A 17,376-nucleotide genomic window follows, 5' to 3' on the forward strand; every position below is an offset into this window, starting at 1 on the left:
ACATGATTTCAGCCACACATAGAAATCAGACGCTGTAATACGTTAAATCCTGCCACACTGTTACCAGTGGGCGGAACAGATCCATTGGCACATGATTGTGTCGAAGTCATTACTATCACGACGAAACCCAGACAAGACTTGACAGATATCCCTTTGTCAGATCCAGACTTGACATTGTATGTAGATGGGTCATGTATGAGAACAAGTACAGGAGAGTTAGTGGCCGCTTACGCAGTCACAACAGACACTGAAGTCATTGAAACAAATCGTATTAACACTTTGTCAGCTCAAGCAGCAGAGCTCATCGCTCTGACACAAGCCTGTATTCAAGCCAAAAATAAGAAAGTCAACATATACACAGATTCACGTTATGCATTCGGAGTCGTCCATGACTTCGGCGTACTGTGGCGAGAGAGAGGTTATTTAACTTCTCACGGTGCCCACATCCAGCACGGACCCCTCATTCAAACCCTATTAGACGCGATTCATCTACCTACTGCAATATCGATTATGAAATGCAAAGCCCATACAAAAGTTACCGATACCATTTCTCAGGGTAATGACCTAGCTGACAGAACAGCTAAACAGACTGCTCAGAATCAGACTCTCACAACTGACATGACAAAGACAATAGTTCAGACACTAACACATTGCATGACAGTTAAGGATCCCGCCCTTGATGTAATTGACATACAGACACATGCTACACCAGAAGAAATAAAGAAATGGACTGAATTAGGAGGGATCCAAACGGATCAAGGATGGATGACGAAGGAAAAATCTATATGGTTTCTTCCCGACTCTATGGTTCAAGTCATCATTAACACAATACATAGTCCAGCGCACCTAGGAGAAAAAGCTATGCTAGACAGCATTCAACACATTTGGTTCAACAAACACTTGCGAGCAGCAGCTAAACAAAAAGTTCGTACCTGTATGATATGTTGTCAGTTTAATCCAGGTAAAAGCATCCCCGTAGAGCAGGGTGGATTTCAACCTCCCGATCATGCTTTTGAAGTCCTCCAGATGGATTATATCCAGATGGAACGATGTCGAGGATTCAAATATGTTCTCGTAGTTGTCTGTGCTCTTTCCCGTTGGACAGAAGCATACCCGGTTTCAGATTACACCGCCCCGACTACTGCCAAACAGTTAGTTCGAGAATTCTTCCCACGGTACGGTTTACCACGTGTTGTCTACTCAGATAACGGCCAGCCGTTCTCATCCGAACTAATGAAACACGTTTCCCTTTTGTTAGGCTACCAATGGAAATTCCACTGTGTCCGACATCCCGAGGCAGCAGGTCTCGTGGAACGTCATAATCAAACCCTGAAAATTAGATTGTCCAAAATATGTAGGGAAAAAGGTGTCGATTGGATAGTAGCCTTACCAGTTGCGCTCTTTTACATGAGAATGGTAGCACATTCTCGAACAGGGCTATCCCCGTACGAGGTGATCTTCGGTAGACCACCAAATATGTGGGGGACGCCTATACCTCGAAAAGTCACTGATGTTGACTGTAATATGCTGACAGATTACCTGGCTTCCTTGATGTCTGCACTACAATCTTGTCGTTCACAGGTAGCCGCAGCTTTTCCCGATAATACTGAGGTGAAGCCCCATGACGTGGTTCCTGGTGACCTGGTTTTGGTCCGGAATTTCGACCGGAAGACCCAACTGGAGCCTAGGTGGAAGTCACCGAAGCTAGTTCTACTAACCACAAGGACAGCCGTGAAGATCGAGGGACGCAAAGGGTGGTTGCACTCGAGTCATATCAAGAAATTTTATGGACTACCATCCAGTGTGAATACTCAACCTTGTATTCCCTCACAGACAGACTCAAAGCTCCCCTTGGTTGAGCAGTCAAAACCAGAACTGTACAAACTAAAATTGAGGTCTAGCAAGTCAAGACAATTTGATTGTTTAAGTCCTCTCCAAGGTGAATCGGTTGAATTTGTCTCTGACATGTATCCTCTAGACCGGAATAGAGAAAGAAATCAGCAAATACAGCTTAAAAAGCATGCGTATTGTAAATCACTTCGTAGTCACTGCACAGTAACATTATTAATTTTGTTTTTTCTAAGTCTTCTGATCATTATTTTCAGCATACTATTGCATATGTATTACCCTATTCTTAAGCGTGCTTACAATGTAACTGCAGAACATTCTTTTAGCGAATTACCTCCGCATGAGTTGTCCTATAGATTTGCGCTGCGCAACAACACATTCATTAGTATGTTACATCATTCCCATCAGACTAGCAATGCCACAAATTGTTGGATATGTGGCCGACTCCCTCCCTATCAGAACTATAAGGGAGTTTTGCCCCTCTTTCCATATCCGTTCACACACAATGGCTCCTGTGGAGCATGGTTTAGTTTGATTAATTCCCTAGATTCAAATTCCGCAGTTTACCAAGACAACTGGGTGTGGGGAAACCTGAGCCTAGTTTTGCTTAAAGTCTGCTACCCTAACAAGGAGGGACTTCCCAAAAGAACAGGAACTGATCTAGAAAATGAAGTATATGGATTAGGTAATTTTACACTTAACCTCATGATCCTGAACGTTGAATCTGAAGCTACACCAATCTTGCCCGCCATGTCAGTATTCCCAGTAAAAGGGGAATTATGTGTAAGAAAGAATGGTTCCATACACATGGGCCATAGTAAATGCAACACTGTAATAAAATTCAGTGATCAAGGCAAGTCTACATTTAGAGCTTCCCATCATTCCTACTTCATATGTGGCCAGACCGCATATATATGTCTACCTTTAGATTGGGATGGTACCTGTTACATAGCATTCCTTCTGCCACCTGTTTTCCTAGCCCCTCCGGATTATCATAGAAATACCCATTTAGTACACAATAGACAACAGAGAGATCTCCCAATTGTCGATTACACTGAAACAGCATGGGAAAAATACACAGATTTCAATAAAGGGTTCTTTCCCTATATAGGTACAGTCACTAATAGTAAGCTGATACGTAGATTAACCAGAACCCTTGAAGCAGTAGTGAACGAGACTATTTCCGCCTTAGGCAATTTAACAGAAGAGCAGTCTGCTATGCGGATTGTTGTGCTTCAAAATCGTCTTGTCCTTGACGTCATCCTGGCCGATAGGGGCGGAGCTTGTAGGGTCATCGGATCAAGTTGCTGCATTTTCATACCAGAAAATTCGCCGTCAGTATATAAAGCCATAACCCGCCTTCATAAGATTATAAGCCAGATACACCAGAGTCCAGGCACCTGGACTTGGTCCGGTTGGTTCTGGGGAGTGTTGTCAGCCTGGGGATGGAGAATCCTATCCTTCCTAGGTATTGGCTTTCTCATACTATTCAGTTGCTGCTTATGTCTACAATGTGGGCCAGCGATTTGTGGTCTGTGTGCCACATCGTGTATCCCACATCCAAGTTTTCGTTCAAGATCCCGGAAGAAGAAAGAAGAACAAATGATGCTATATGAACAGATCGATGGATTGATGAAGATCGATATCTCCTGAGGGTCCGTAGGGGACAAGGAGGGAATGAGGAAAGATGAATTTTGTGATCAGTTATGTCCCCTATCGTAGACCCCAACGGCTCCATGTGCATGCTATAAGTACATGTATGTTCCCTCCAGTTCCAGTTTTGAAGACGCAAATACATGTGCGTCCACCGTCAACATGTCCTCTTTCAGATCCGCCATGAATGGGTCAGATATTCCATTCCTAAGTATGAAAGGCCACCGACTTTATGTGGTTCACTTTCCACATTTTACAGATTCAGGCGAGTAGGCCCTGAATTCTGTCATCAAGCCTTTTCCTGCCTTCTGCCTCTGAAAACTCCAGTCTGAGCCTGCATCTGCATCCATGAACTTTGTCCTACTCCCTGCGCGGCTAACGGTGCCTGATCCAGCATATTGCCTGCCAAAAACTGTATTTCACCTTCAAGATTATCTACTCCGCTCCTCATCCGATGCATTCCTGTCTAGTAGTTTAGGTAAACATTCCTCCAGCTACCGTGCAAAGGGCCAGGCCTCGCTGTCCTCATGCAAGTAATTCATAGCCCCGTTACCATGGAATATTCCTACCCCCTCGCATCTCATGTAGACACTTAGACGCTTGTACACGCACTAACAGTCAGTATAGAATAGATTCTACTCTAGAAACCTTTCCTTTTGGATAACACAGTTCTTTAAACATAGGATATTACATATGATTTGGGATTAGGTTGACATGACCCCCAGACTTCTGTCTCCACATGTAGAGCTAAATGTCAAGTCCCCTTCACCCTCTAGTTGCGCGTCAATCACACGTCATGCGGCTGCGCGCGCATCTCTGCCAAATATTTCTGCTGACATTGCAGGATTTTTTTATGGATCCACCCACTTGTGACATCATGTATAATGACGTTTATTAAATTACGCCCATATGACCGCCTCTATTAGTTACGTATGCACCTTTTATCTGTACTATCAACTGTTACGCCTCTTGCATCTGTTTCACTGTAATGCATTTTCTATAAAACTGCTTATCTGTCAATAATGTATGCCCTTCCTTCCTGAACTTTCGTGGTGATGGAATAGAAAGCCTACAATTCGAATTGTATTCCTTTGTATAGGAATAAAGCCTTTTAAAACCTCTAATACCACGGATTCTGCCTCTTATATTTACTGAGTTATTCTTACTAGACTTTACCGCATAAAAAATAGTACCGGTAATGAAATATTTACCACAGAACTCTGCCCTTCAATGCGCTCTGGAAAGCCAAAAAAACGAACGTTGTCCCTCCTACTTCTGTCCTCCAAATCAATAAGTTTGCTATGGAAGAATAAAAGGTCCCGGTCTTTATTTGGAAGGGAGTCCAATCGGTTCTCCACTGCCTGAACTCTAGAGTCAAGGGATTCAATCTTCGCATGAAAGCTGGTGATTTCAGTTTTAATTGATTTAGTCTCCTCAGCTAATGATGTAATTGTAAGGTTCATGTCATCCAATCGACGACTAACCTCAGATATTTCATGCAGAATACATTGTAGAGTTGCCGCCGACACCTGCCCACCATTGGAGGCCGAAGTCTGAGGTGAAGCGGAAGGGGATGAGGCATTACCTTTTGTTGGCATATTGGTGGACTGTTTAAGAGCTTCTGCAAAAAGAAGTGGTTTAGAGGACTTATTTCCTTGCTTAGGAGCAGACATTTGAGGAGAATACTTGATAGAAACTTTGAAAATACGTGAAGACGTCTTGCCGTTAGACAATGCTTATATATGATCACAAAAAATACAGTGAAGTACCAGGACATGCAAGAGCAATACAATAACTGTATATGTATGGTGATAAAATGCTAATTACCCCAAAAAGAGCTTATGTCGCAATTCCAGTCACTAAAATGCAAAAGTACATCATATAGAGGAGAAATCACTGCTTAGTAACCCCCAAAACCATAAGCATAGTATTATTACATTTGTGAATATAGTGTTAACTGTCACTGTGCTCAAAGGCGCATAAATAGAGCGGAGATAAAATGAAACAACATATGCGCGCTTATGACAATGGGAAACACAATTGTATTTACAGCGAAGTAAACAAGACTGCAAAATGCAGAGGAGTCATGGCCCATATCAGAGCGGAGAATACACAGCCTGACTGAAAAGGTTGACGAGGATACTATAATGACATTGAAATAAGGCACACTATTATGTGAGTCACACAAATTGCGCTAGAAAGAGCCATTTCCATGAAGCACCAGTCGTTATCAAAGTCAAAGGGCGCGAAACTGCAACTGTAACAAAGGTGAGACCACTCATAAAAGGGTGAAAAGGTTGAGCTTGGAAGTTCAGTTTTGTGTGATGAATCGTGAATTGTACTTGCTAGAGGGCCGCTAACCTTGCAGAGGATGAGGCGCAAAATGACTGGATGAGGTGAGTGACAGAAGCGCCACAACAAAAGTGTAGAAGGAGTTAATCCTACCAGTAGCAGACCATCAGCACGACAAGAACCATGACTCCTGTCAGGTAATACTTCTGAAGGAAATATTGCAGCAGGCAAAATTGAAGGAGGCGCGGCTTCATGAGGAGGCAGGTATTCAACAATAATAGCGAAGGCGTGACTTCATGAGGAAGGCGCTCGACAACAGCAGCGAAGGCGCGGCCTCATGAGGAGGCGGGCGCTCAACATCAACGACGAAGGCGCGACCTCATAAGGAAGCAAGCGCTCCTCAGCGACAACAAAGGCGCGGCCTCATGAGGGGGCAGGCGCTCTTCGTAAGCAACAGAGGCGCGGCTTCAGGGGGAAGATGAGGCGGCCGAAGGAAGTACGTCAGGCAGACTGCGTAGGGCATGCAGCGCCACACCTCGTCGAGACGGACACCACCAGGGAGACTTCGCCGTCACACGCCCAAATCGTGCCCACCACCTTCCAGCTGCCACAGGGCACGTGAAGAGGACTTCCAAGCCGATGTGGGGTGAGAAATTTCCGTTAAGAGCCCATCCCGCGGCGGAGCTCACTCGTCAGGCGGCCATCTTCCTGCGTGGCCAGACCACGCCCCCGAGCAGTCAGTTTTGGACTGGAACGGAGAAGACTGTTTTGGACAAGAGTAGGGTGGGGCATATTGTTTTGGATTGGGGTGGGGCAGACTCCTTTGGATAAGAGTGGGGCGGGGCAGACTCCTTTGGATTAGAGTGGGGCGGGGCAGACTCCTTTGGATTAGAGTGGGGCGGGGCAGACTCCTTTGGATTAGAGTGGGGCGGGGCAGACTCCTTTGGATTGGACTGGAGCGGGGCAGACTGCTTTGGACTGGAGCGGGGCAGACTGCTTTGGACTGGAGCGGGGCAGACTGCTTTGGACTGGAGCGGGGCAGACTGCTTTGGACTGGAGCGGGGCAGACTGCTTTGGACTGGAGCGGGGCAGACTGCTTTGGACTGGAGCGGGGCAGACTGCTTTGGACTGGAGCGGGGCAGACTGCTTTGGACTGGAGCGGGGCAGACTGCTTTGGACTGGAGCGGGGCAGACTGCTTTGGACTGGAGCGGGGCAGACTGCTTTGGACTGGAGCGGGGCAGACTGCTTTGGACTGGAGCGGGGCAGACTGCTTTGGACTGGAGCGGGGCAGACTGCTTTGGACTGGAGCGGGGCAGACTGCTTTGAATTGCTGGACTGGAGTGGCGCAGATTGTTTTGGCCTGGAGTGGGGTAGATTGGAGTGGGGTGGATTGGGAGGACTGGAGTCGGGTGGATTGAGGTGAGTGGGGTAGACTGGATTGATCTGGTGTGGATTGAGGGGATTGGGTGGGGTGTGGTGGATTTGAGTGGGGCGGACTGCATTGCATAGTTAAAAAAAATTACACTTTTGAGAACAGCACACATGAGCAAAAACAAAGCATGGCATATTTTTTTCCGTCATATGCCTTTTGATTGCAGGGCACTAGAAGTTAAAAAAGAACAAAAGAGTAGCTCAAACATGTTGTGCGCAGCGGACGGGCACTGATTAAGTTGAATTAATCAGTGCTGGGTCCCTGCTCCACACAAAGAAATGGAAATTATGTTAGGCCTGCAGTGACCAGTTATGTGGCTGTAAAATTAGAGTGCCACACAAGCCAACAAATTGCAAGTAACAGGGCAGGCTCCAAGACCTTTTTGTTAAGTGTCTCGTAAGCGTAACACATGCGCTAGAGCAGGCTGGACCCCAAAAAGGGCTTAGCATTCTAGGGCAGTGGGTCTTAAAACGTGAACTTCCACTTAATCATTGCTAGTATAAAAGGACCACTAATGAATCTTTATTGGAATCTGTAGACACCACTGAGTCATTTTTAGAGTCCAAAGACTCTGGCCTAAGCAATTCTGATGATTTGAAATGCAAAATACACAAAACCACAGAAACATGAATTGATCAAACAAATATAGAATTGATTAATGCCTTTACTTAATTCCCAAACATCAACAAAATAAAATTACAATTTAAAATGAGACGGGTGCAGCTTTTCTAAATTCAATTGAGGCCACCCATCGTCCATACTATATTATCATTAATGGATTTGCACTGCTACCACTCATCAGTCAGAGGATACCAAGTAAATTCTTATTCTTCAATTTCAAATTCCTTCACATTTACAGAATGTTTTAAAATTCAGTTTATAATTTGCTTCTTTATTTATAAAATACTTTGGTTGTGTACTTTAGTGGAGAAACTGCACACTTCCAGTAGGAAAAGATCTAATCCCTGGTTCTCTGATACACTTAACAAGAGATAAACCCATGCGAGAAGGCAAAACGGGCATGGAGAAAAAACGACAGCCTTGTTTGAAAAACAAATTAGATAACATATCTTTAAAGAAATCTTGAATCCTGATAAATTTTACAAAGAGAAAGTATTACGAGAGGTATATTGAAAAAGCAGTGAACAAACCCAGGGACATTTAAGACTGTGAAGAATTTTGCTGCTCCTGTGGCTAGTCACAGAAGTAAGGCCTCATCGGTGGATTGGTGTGAGCAACTTGCACAATTCTTTCATAGCAAAGTGAATTTCCTGTGCTCTTTCTGAGTTTAACACTATCTCTCTGGGAGACTCTAGGACAGAGATCTTAGATAGTAAGTCTGGTTCTCCTATTGATCCCTATCCGCCTTCTATTTTGGCTTTAGTGTGGGCCTTATCAAACCCATTGTGCGGTGATGAATAAGTCCCTCACGGGGGCGTGGTCTGGACGCCGATCGGGATGGCGGCGTGAGCCTGCAGCTCCGTGCCTGATCCCGTTGTTTATCCTGTTTACCCTCGACAACACACCGCTGGTGGTGCGGGCTTGCTGCACGGCGCACCGGGGCTGCGGAGGAGAGTGACGGCGGGGTGCCGAGCGGCCAGGCTGGGTGCCGGAGCCCGAACACGGAACAACGAGGTGCGGTGCTCTGCTGCCAAGATGGCGGCCACCCCGAACGAACGGAGCTTAACTGGTGCAGCACAACGGCTCGCGGCTGGGGTGTGGGGCAGAGCACCCCCTGCAGAGTGAAGCGGTGCAAGTTCCCTGCCGTACGTGCCCCCACAGACACGGCCTTGGTGAGCGGAGCTTCCAGCGGCAGCGGACGTGCGCGACTGCGACGCCCCTCCCCCATCGTCTAACGCGGCGGCCTTGCGAGCCGGGCCCCGCTGCTGGGCTGCGAGTGGGGGAATCCGTGGATGCCGAGACCCTGACAACGCCGAGCCGCGGACGCAGCACGCAGGTACACGGCGAGGACGGAGGAGGTGTGGAGAGGGCTGGACGCTGTGCCCGGTATCGGGGCTGCTTGGGGGCCCCTGGCTACGTTCCTTATGAGACGCGGATCCCTGGGTAGGGGCGGACCGGAGAAGAGGGGTTGCTGAGCCGCGGGAGGAGCGGACCCCGGACCGATCCAGGGACTGGCAGGAGACCTGCGGGATCGGCGCTCTGCGGTTGTGCGCTGTCGTCGCTGGCCTGGCGGGGCATCAGACGCCCTGGGATCGGGGAGTGCTGGGAGCAGGCGCGCCGCCCAGCTGCGGGCCCCTCTGCGGTACAACATTGGCCTCCCCTGGTTGGTTGAGCTGGGGCTTCGCTGACGTGGACTCGAGATCGGGGTGAGTCCGCCTGGCGGACGCCGCTGACCTGGACGGCGGGCGGCCTCGGCGCGCGGAGTGCGCACTGGCATTTGGGGGGTGTGAACGCTGCCCCGCCCGGACCGGGAGGTATAGGACAGTGGACGGCCAGCTTGCTGCGGGTTCGGGGAGTGCGGCCTGACTGAAACTAACCGCTGGAGGGGGCGGCCGCGGCTCGAGGGAGACACAGAGATCGTTGTGCGGGGGCCGGGCTCGGGGCCCTCCCTTCCGTGGTGGCTGAACGTTGGGACCGGCAAGCATTCCGGAGGTGGCCCTGCTCTGGCGCTCACACGGGCGAGATGGCCGCTCCGGGCGTTGAGCCGCAGCTGACCTGTGGGCGCGGCACAGTGATGGGGCCGGCCGCGGCTAGCGGGGACCAGAGTGATTCGGAAGGCGCAGCGCAGGAACGTCGCCTGAATAAACGGCTGGATAGCATACTGGAGGCGATCACTGCGACCAAGGAGGCCTTGCGTCACGACATAGCACAAGTTGCCACTGGATTGGGCCTCTTGAGGGCGGATCATGCTAAACTTACAGACAGGGTGAAGGACAATGAGTTACTGCTTCAGGAGCTCAAACCGGCAGTGGTGACCGCAGAACACAAAATCGCTGATATCCTGGGCCGCCTGGCGACGCTGGAGAAGCGGGCGGAGGACGCCGAAAGTCGTAATCGGAGGAACAACGTGAGGGTAGTGGGCCTGCCGGAACACATTGAAGGGGATGATGCGGTGGCCTATATGGAGAACTGGTTTAAAACGATCGTGGCCCCGGAGGGTCTCTCCCCCCTTTTTCTCCCTGGAAAGAGCGCATAGGGTCCCGGCCCGCCCGCCCGCGCATGGCCGCCCTCCAAGACCGATGGTGGCCAGGTTATTGCATTATAAGGACAGAGATCTGTTGATACAGAGGGCGCGCTCGGAGGGCCCGTTTCAGGTGGAAAATAGCTCGGTCACGGTGTTCCCCGATTACACGCAGGAGGTTCAGAGACAGAGGGCTTCTTTTCTGGCTGTGAAGAAAGAACTGAGGTCCGAGGGCATACAATATTCCTTGCTTTTTCCGGCAAAACTGCGAGTGATCTTGGGTGATAAGACTCAATTCTTTCAGACCCCTGAGGAGGTGTGGTCGTGGCTTGAGATGTATCGTGCTGGAACGGACCGCAAAGGGAAGCCGATCCCGGTGCGGAAATCTCAACGCATCCGCAAACGTGATAAACTCAGGAGGGCGGTGCGGGACGACCAGATGGCGGACGACAAGAGGGGAGCACTGGCTGCAACGGCGATCATCACGGGCTCCCAACAGGAGAGGATATCGGTGGGCTCAGACTCCGGTGAGGATGGAGGACGATCGGGTGGTGAAAACTCTGATGCTGAGAGCTCTGGGAGGCCGGCGGTCACCCCACAGACAGCCGATGGCCTATTTCACGGTTGACACTAGGGGTGGGGCCATATTCCCCACTCCTGCTTTGGATGAATGCCCTGGTGCTCTGGGGATTAGCAGGTATTGTGTTGTGATCTCCATGGGGTCGTGGGCTCGGGGCGGGGGGGGGGCTTGGCTGGGTCCGGGTCGGCTCTGAATCACCCTCTCGTTGCCCTGAAGGCATTCTGTGGTGACGACCACAGAGTAGGGGATGTGGGGACGGTTGCAGGTTTGGATGGGGGCTGATATTGCATTATTGGGTCCTGTTCTGGGGAGAGGGGTGGGGGGAGTTTGTTGGGGTGTTTTAGTTTGGGGGTTTTACTGCGATGCTGTGGGTGGACCATTGACTCTGGTGAAATTGTTGGGTAGTGGCTGCAATGGGGACGTTACCTAATTTGAAATGCCTCACATGGAATGTCCGTGGACTTCGAACTATGACGCGCAGATATAAGGTGCACACCCAGCTGGTGAGACGCGGCATCCAGATTGCACTACTGCAAGAGACTCACTTAACTAAGCAGGAGCATACGGCACTGCAGAAGCGGTGGCGTGGCCCGGTGTTTGGGACCACGTACTCAGCGTTTGCCAGGGGGGTGTTGGTGTGGGTGAGGGCGGGGGTCCCCTTCCAGGCCACGAACCAGCTAGTAGACCCTGAAGGTCGCTTTGTGGCGGTAGAGGGGCGGCTCTATGGTCAGAGCGTGGTCCTGTGCAGTATATATGCGCCTAATACGGACCAGGCCCGCTTCTTTGCTAGCTTGACAGGTTCCCTGGCACATTTTCTGGCAGGCCCCATATTGCTGGGAGGGGATTTCAATTCAATCACGGATGTAGCCCTAGATAGGTCACATCCCCCATTGGCAGACTCCCTGGTGTGCAGGTTAGCGGCGCACAGAGCAGACTGGCAGGAGAGGTGGGGCCTGGTGGATGTCTGGCGGGAGCAACACCCTGGAGTCAGGGACTATTCCTTCTTTTTAGCGTTACATGCGCTGCATGTTCGGATAGACTCCATTTTGTGTAGTGGTCCCCTGGCTCCCATGATGGCCCACACGGAGTATTTAACTAAAACTATCTCGGACCATAACCCATTGTTGCGGTCGGTGCAGTGGCAGCGGCAGCGGCCGAGGTCAGTTGTCCCCACATGGAGGCTGCGACCTGATACATTAGAAGACGTGGTGTTTAGCGATGCGGTCCTTCAGGGCGTTGAGCGCTACTTTAGGGAGAATGAGGGCTCAGCTACCACGAGATCAATCGAATGGGATGCAATGAAGGTGGTGGCCAGAGGCATTTGTATGGGCAGATTTTCGAATGTACGGACGACAGTCCTGGCGGATTTGGGGAAGGCGGAGGGAGAACTGCGGGATCTGGAGCGGCGCAGGCCTGAGCGGCCAGACTTACAGGCCGAGCTGCTTGAGGTGCAGGAGTTAGTGGCGACTGAAACGGAGCGCCTGCGGTGTTTTGATTATAAGTTGTATGTTACCAGAGTGCATGCGGAGCGAGACAAGGTGGGAACTTTACTGGCTAGGCTAGCTAACCCGGAACCCAGAGGTTGCCCGGTCATGAGCATTAGAACGGAGGCGGGGGAGGTGGTCTACTCGCAGGCTGCGGTTTTGAAGCGCTTCCAGTCGTATTATACAGGCCTCTATGAGAGCCAATTGGGGGTGGGCGTCTCTGCAATAACCGACTATCTGGAGACTATTCAGCTCCCGGTGGTGGATGTTGAGACTGCGAAAGACCTGGGCGGACCCATAACGCTATTAGAGGTCCGGGTGGCCATCAAGCAGATGGCTAGAAATAAAACACCGGGAGTGGATGGCCTGCCGGTGGAATTCTATGCGCAGTATGTGGATGTGTTGGCGCCTAGGCTCCTGTTGGTCTACGCGGAGGCCTTGACGCTTGGGCGTCTACCCCAGTCAATGAGGGAGGCATTGGTGGTGCCGCTGCTGAAGCCTGGCAAGGAGGCCTCCGATGTGACGTCGTATAGACCTTTGTCTATGCTGACGGTGGATTATAAAATACTGAGTCGTATCCTGGCCACTAGATTGCTGCCACACATGACGAAGCTGGTTCATAGGGACCAAGCCGGCTTTATTCCTACCAGGAGCACATCTATAAACGTTCGTCGCCTGGTTAACATAATGGATAGTGTTTGGGACCTTGATCAGAAACCGGCAGTGTTAGCAGTGGATATCGAAAAGGCTTTCGATAGCCTAGAATGGGGGTACCTCGATGAGGTCCTAGAGAAGTTCGGCCTGGGAGATGGCTTTGGGCGATGGACGAGGGTCCTCTACTCCTCGGCTACTGCCAGGGTCAGACTGGGATCTGTCATATCCTCAGAGTATCCGGTGCGCAGGGGAACGAGACAAGGTTGCTCGCTGTCTCCCCTGTGGTTTGCCTTAGCGATGGAAACTCTGGCGGCACGGGCGAGGACAGGGAGGGTGTACAGTGGGATTAGCTGTGGTGAAGCGACCCATCATATATCATTGTACGCTGATGACCTCTTACTGTACCTGGAAAACACCGAAGAGGCCCTGGCGGGGGCTGTGGGGATGCTATCGGGCTTTGGTAGGCTGTCGGGCCTCCGGGTAAATTGGACGAAAAGTTGTGTTTTCCCACTGCGGGCAGATACACCGTATCCCCCTCCAACGGTGGATGTGGTCTGGGAGGCTACATGCTTCACCTATCTGGGGGTCCGAATATATCATGACGTCGCGAACTTGTTAGACGGCAATATAGGGCGTTGCATAAGGGCCCTGAAGGGGTGCATGACCTTTTGGGCCTCCCTTCCGTTATCAGTGCAGGGCCGGGTCGCGTTGTTAAAGATGGTGGCTCTGCCTCGACTGCTCTATTATTTCCACACCCTGCCAATCTGGGTCCCACAGCGGATCTTCGAAGATCTGAGGACGTTGGTCATCGGTCTCCTATGGGGGACCGGACGTCGTAGGGTGGCCCGGACGACTCTGATGCGGCCCAAAATCGACGGAGGGTTGGCGGTCCCAGATTTCGAATTATATTACCTGGCGGCGCAGCTCCAAGTTTTGACACAGAACATTGCTAGAGTGTTTAGAGGCCCGGAACAAGGGAGGGGGACCGGCATCCAGAGACATATTTTATCTTATATAGTAATGCAACAGAAGTTGGACCTGAGAGGCTTGTCTATAGAGGAGAGAACTCGTCAGCTGTGCTGGCGCAGAAGTAAGAAGAGAGCGAAAGCAGTGTGCCCGTATGCTCCGGAGATCCCTCTGGGGATGCTGACGGCGTTACCGCATGGAGGCGACTGGTCCTCGTTGGCAGAGTGGGAGGAGTTGGGGATGCAGATGGTGGGGGACCTTTATGTCAACGGGGTGCTTGCCCCCTTCGGGGAGTTGCAGGCGCAGTTTGGCCTTCCGGATGGGAGCTATCTCCTGCATGCGGCGGTGATTGCAGCGATACAAAAGCATTGGAGGGGAGGGCTGGTGGAACCTACCGCAAACGCGGCATGCCAATACGTGGTGATGGCGGCGGGAACGCTTAAGGCGGTGACCTGCCTCCACTCTAGAATGCTACAGGAGGGGTTAGAGCCGCTCACAGCGTTGAAGGAGACGTGGGAGGAAAGTATAGGCAAGGCCATTCCGGACACGGTCTGGAGCCATATTCTGCGACGAACGTGGAAGGGTAGCAGGAATGCCCGATTTCAGCAGGTCCATTTCTTCCTCCTACATAGGGCCTACCTGACGCCGGGACGGATTAGACGATACTTTCAGGTGCAGGAGGCGGCGTGCCCGAGATGCATGGCGCTTGGGGCCGAGCTGGACCACCTACTATGGGGGTGCCCGAAGCTGGGGACATATTGGGCTGAGGTGGGAGAGCTTTTGAACACGGTCACGGACCGGGAGGTAGAATTCGACATGGTGGCGTGCCTTCTGCTCTGGTTCCCCCACACGGCAAAGACGAAGGTGACGAGCAAGTTCATTGACCTAGGTCTCATGTTGGCCCAGAGAGAAATTACATGGCACTGGAAGTCTCGGGAGGGCCCCTCAGTTAGGAGATGGACGGCTGAGTTGTTGAAATGGTCTGGATGTGAGAGTGTGCTCAGAAGGCGACAGGCTATCAAGACAGGTAATGAAAAGGGATTGGAGTGGGCGAGGGCTTGGGAGATGATAGTACAGGCTCTGCAAGACTACCTACTGGAGGGTGCGGAGCACGACCATTCGGAAGGCGGGGTTCCCTGAGGCTTGAGAGACAATATGCAAGACCCGATCAATGGCGAACCATAGAGTCAGAACCCACAAGTATTACCCACCGCAGCAGCAGTTGGGGGGTGGGGGTTTGGGGGAGGGGTATGGGGGGAGTTCCTGGGGTATAGTTGTAGGGATTTTACGAGCACTGGCAGACCGGCCCTCTGACCAAGGCCTAGAAGGGAATAGGGCTTTAGAGCAGCTTTCCTTAGGTACCGCTAAGGTGATGTTGGGTAGGCGGCAGGCGCTGCGCCTCCGGGAAGGAGCTAAGGTGGACCGGTGCTGTGGACAAGGATAGACTGGGGCAGCTGACGCTGAGTGGCTGACTGTCTTTGGCGGCGATTGTGGGGAGGGAGATGGTTGGGTGTAAAAGCAGATACTATATTACGCTGTTGACCTGACGTCTCTGTGAGCTGCTCGCCTGAACACTCTGAGTCACTGTGCTGGTACGCCGCCCGGCCCTTGGGATGTGGGCTGAATGGCTGTGTGCATTGTTATAACGGCAGCTGAGATTTGAGATGTCGAGCGTGCACAGGTTGACTTATTGGATGCCTTGTTTACAACTCTGCAATAAAAATAGGTTTTAAAAAAAAAAAAAATGAATAAGTCCCTCACTACTGCTACAGTTCCTTCATGTTGGAAGAGAGCTAAAATTGTTCCTTTACTAAAAAAGCCTAGTGCAAATCCAGTTGCCCCAGGCAACTACAGACCAATTTCCCTTCTTCTCACACCTGTTAAAATAGATGAAAAATGTGTCAGTGGACAGTTCTCATACTATCTAGAAGTCAATGGGCTTTTTCATCAGAGCCAATCTGGATTTAGACCTAGGCAAAGTACTGAGGCGGTCTTGGTTGAGGTCTCAGATCTTAGATGCAGTGATGCAGGAGACAGGGCAGTCCTGCTATTGTTGGACCTGACAGAAGCATTAAACACAGTCCCACGACAGGCTGCTCGCATGCTTTTTTGAGATTGGCATTAGAGATAGTGCCTGGAACTGGCTTATGCCCCTTGAGGACATGAGTAAGGACGTTTGGTTATTCCCCCTCCCCCAAATCCCCCATTCTTATACCATCTGAAGGTTGTCAGTCGGAGTCACTCAGGGCTCTACACTTAGCCCCTCTAGGTTTAAAATCTATTGTGCCCCTTGGCTAAGGTGGTGGAATCATTTGGGGCCAAATTTATTTCTTATACAGAGGACACCCAGATTCTCTATACTTTTAGCAAAGGGATGTTCATCGATTCGGATGTCATTCAGCCCTGTCTCTCAGCTGTTTTTCAATGGCTGACTTGCATCCATCTGAAATGTAACAGAGAAGACAGAGGTGCTCAGTTTAGGGCATAACCTTGTCTTAAACTTAGATATCCACTGATGTACAGGGGTACCTTCACCAGCTGTTGTATAAAACGTAGGGATCAAATTTGACACTAAAATTTAATTTTATAATCAAATTATCTCAGTGGTTAGTGTTTACTTTGGCATCCTGCGCATGGCAAAACAATTTACATTTTTTGTCACTCTCGACTAAGATTGGCTGCCTATAGGAAAGTGTTTATTTTTTTTTTTAAGTAGCTCTCTTAATGCACAGGGCTCTCAATCAGACTGGGCTTGGATTGCCTTTTATAGCCTGGTGAGAGTCTTACACTCCTCTGGTAATCATCTATCCAAGGTGCCCAAGGTTCATCTGGCTCTTGCTTAAACAAGCTCCCCCTTGATTCATGTTAAACAAAGGTTGAATATGGTTTTAAGAAAAAGCTTAAGACCTGGCTTTCCTCTCAGTAATCACCATCTGTATCTGCTATCTTGTCACAGACCGTATAGCGCTGGGACACTCGGGCGGCCGTGCGCTTTATACATTCTTTCACAATCACAATTAATCTGTTAATCTTATTTAATTTTTTTAAGTAGTAGCGGACCAAAGGTTTAGAACCACTGATAGAGGGTAAAAAACACTTAGCAGCCAAGCGGTTAAAGAATTGTGTCCTAGTCTTTTTTTTGTTTACCCAAACATTGTGATGCCAATAGTTTTAATTCAACCAAGACCCATCTACAATTTCTGCACTCTATCTTTCACAACATGGTTTCTGAAACATGTAAGGACAGCAATATAATTTCCAAAAAGAACCAGATTACAATATATGGCTAAAAACGTTTTTGCAAAGCAAGCTGTAAAGAGTTTT

At 50.1% G+C, this 17,376-nt stretch overlaps 1 protein-coding gene across 1 annotated transcript in view; it reads right to left on the reverse strand.

The window, feature by feature from the left end:
* Positions 1–17,376, reverse strand: part of RDX (radixin) — a 573,297-nt gene that overhangs the window by 476,138 nt on the left and 79,783 nt on the right. The window lies entirely within an intron of this gene.

This window comes from Triturus cristatus, chromosome 8 (genome assembly GCF_964204655.1).
Source record: "Triturus cristatus chromosome 8, aTriCri1.1, whole genome shotgun sequence".
NCBI classification, from domain to species: Eukaryota; Metazoa; Chordata; class Amphibia; order Caudata; family Salamandridae; genus Triturus; species Triturus cristatus.